We start from the raw sequence: 3,013 nt of genomic DNA, 5'->3' as shown, positions 1-3,013 counted from the left end.
AGTTTCTCTCAGCAAGGTATCTTTCTCAATCAGCAGTCAGAGAGACTCCTTCTGTCTCTAGGAGGGCTCCTTTTGAACCTGGCAGAGTGGCCAAACTAATCAATCATAACATCAGAATTCTAAGCACCTGAAGGAGAGCAGACTTCCCAGAACATTGCTTAGTGCAACTCTCAACAGAAATACACCAGGTGGATGGACACAGGGAAGAGGTAACTATCGGGAGGAAGTGGGAGGGAAGCTGTTCCATTGTGGTAAATTGTAGTCAATGTCATGAGACAAATTGTATGTGAATTGCTGTATGGAAAGTGAATTTGCTCTGTAAATTTTCACCCAAATCACAATTTAAAAAAAGAAAATGAAAGAAAGAAATACCCCAGGTGGATAACTTTAACAATCAAGAGCTCCTCAGTTACTCACAGTAAATTCCACCTCAGAGTTTACAAAGACTTATGGCTAGAAAAGCCATACCAGGTAATTTACTACACTGCAGATAGATAAGCCCTTCTTTAAATCATTGAGGGTGATGCCTCTGTTTCACTGTTTTCATAGACATATTATTTTATTTTGCCTGTTAAAACTATTATTTTATACTTTACCTCATTTCACTGCATCCTCTCTCTTCCTGGTTAACCTTTTTGGTACAGATTTCTTTTCACTGTGGCAATAGAACAATCCCTTGATTCAAATATTTATGGATGTGGTATGATAGTGTAAAGAAGTATTTACAACTAGACTAAAAAAAAGATACTAGTTGAGCAGTATTTAATCAGACAATTCATAATTTCTTGTTCATAGAAAATGAGCTCTGGTGGCATAGTGGGTAAGTCATTCCATTGCTAACCAGAAGGTCAAACCACCAGCTGCTCTGAGGGATGAAGATGAGGGAATCTACTTCTGGAAAAATATACAGCCTTGCAAACCCAATGTGGGTCATTTTGAGTCAGAATCAATTCAACAGTAGTGGGTTTGGTTTGGTTTTTGGTTGATAGAAAAATTGGTTCAAAGTGAAAGACATTTAACATTCTACATTACTCTTCTCACCTAACTCAGGGATTTTCTTTGAAAAATATGGAGTTGCCATTACTGAACAGGTAAGTTCCATTTTTGAGTATTGGATGGTATCATTTACTTCCATAGCAACAACTCTAATGCTTTCTCAGTGACATCTTTTTCTTTAAGGCTCGGCAATTTCTACTTAAACCAACTCTCAAATACGTTTAATCTATTTTTATTGTTAATCTCTCTTTTGCTTCACATTTACACTTCAGTTTTATTTAAACTAAGGTATTGTATTCCATTATAAGGCGTCTTGGTGACACAGTGGTTAAGCAATTCCTTACTGATCAGAAGCTTGGCAGCTCATACTCACCAACTACTCCACAAAATAAAGATGTTCTGTTCTGCTTCTGAAAAGCTTACAGAAACCATATGAGGTAGTTTTTCCCTTTTTCCAGTAGAGACATTATAAGTCAGAATTGACTGATGGAATTTTTTTTTTTTTAGTTTAGTTATTATTTTAAAACATAACCTGATTTTCCATTTCTGTAGATTAAACTGCGTCTCTCCAAAATACGTGTTGGATTTCTGTGGATGTATTCCTATTTGGAAATTCCTTGTATCTGTGGATGTATTCCTATTTGGAAATAGTGTTTTGTTGTTGTTGTTGTTGTTGTTGTTATGTTAATGACATAATACTAGTGTAGAATGGATCTTAAATTTAGTCACTGGTGAATTACTAAAATAAATAATTAAATAACAAAATGGATGCTGAGTGCAGAGACACACAGGGGGAAGACAGCCACCAAGAAGCATGATAAATTCTCAGCAAACACCAGAAACTAGCAAAGAGGCTCACAGAAGAAATTGACATAGCCTCCGGTAGCGTAGTGCCTAAGGCACTTGACTGCTAACCAGAAGGCTGGCAGTTCAAACCCACCAGCCACTCTTCTGAAGGAAGATGGGGCAATCTACTTCTGTAGTGATACTGCCTCAGAAACCCAAGGAGGGGTCACTATGAGTCGAGTCCAACTCGATGGCACATAACAACAACAACAACAACAGAGGAGTTAGTTATGGTGGTACAGTGCCTAAGGTACTTGACTACTAAGCTGGTTGGCTGTTCAAACCACCAGCCACTCAGCAGAAAGAAGATGGGGCAATCTACTTTTGTAAAGATTTACTACAATGAGGGGTCACTATTAGTCTGAGTCGACTTGATGGCAGTGGGTTTGGTTTTCGGTTTAGACACTGATTTGGATTTTAACCTCCAGAGCTGAGAAAAAATTCTGTTCTTTAAAGACACTCATTTTTGGTATTTCTGTTACAACAACACTAGTAAACTAAGGCACTGTTGTCTCTTCCCTCTTTTAATCCCATTGACAAAAACAATCAAGCTGCCGTTACCTATCCCACAAACTCTCCTTTGTTAGTTGAGGTTATTCCAAAAGCAAATACTTAAACAAAAATTGGGTGCAGGTAGTTCTTTTAAATATGATTCTAAGAATCACAAGAGTAGGAAGGGGGATGAAAAAATGGAAAGGGTCAAAACATATAAACTATGTTGATGGGGCACACTGTGGGTAACTGGGACAAAATTCTGTTAGGGACATTCCCAGAAATTGCTTGAGACACACCTTGAATATTCCCACTGAAGGATGATGAGACTGTGACATTTATTCACTGTCCTTTTTTCCCATTAGCTAAAGGTTGCCCTTGGAGCATTAACTCCTCTATATTGCTAAATTGCATTTGCCCTGCATCAGTCACTCTGTTGCCAGATAACATATAAGGAATAAAAACAGAAAGATGCAATAATAAACTTAACACTGTCAGCTGGCCAGAAAGTATACTTCACCTGCTAGTAACTCAAAGGTGGTATAGATGGTATAGACTATTGCCTCTCCAATGTTCACTACAACAATGTTAGATCCATAACCAAGTGGGTCAATCATCTACTTGCCACAGGAGATAATTTGGAATCTTTATTAATCTGTTAGCCATATAAATAATCTTA

This window comes from Orycteropus afer, unplaced genomic scaffold (assembly GCF_000298275.1).
Source record: "Orycteropus afer afer isolate SDZICR_OR568_19922 unplaced genomic scaffold, OryAfe1.0 scaffold00566, whole genome shotgun sequence".
Lineage (NCBI taxonomy): Eukaryota > Metazoa > Chordata > Mammalia > Tubulidentata > Orycteropodidae > Orycteropus > Orycteropus afer.
The sequence above is the reverse complement of the archived record's forward strand: the minus strand, read 5'-3'. Positions refer to the sequence as shown.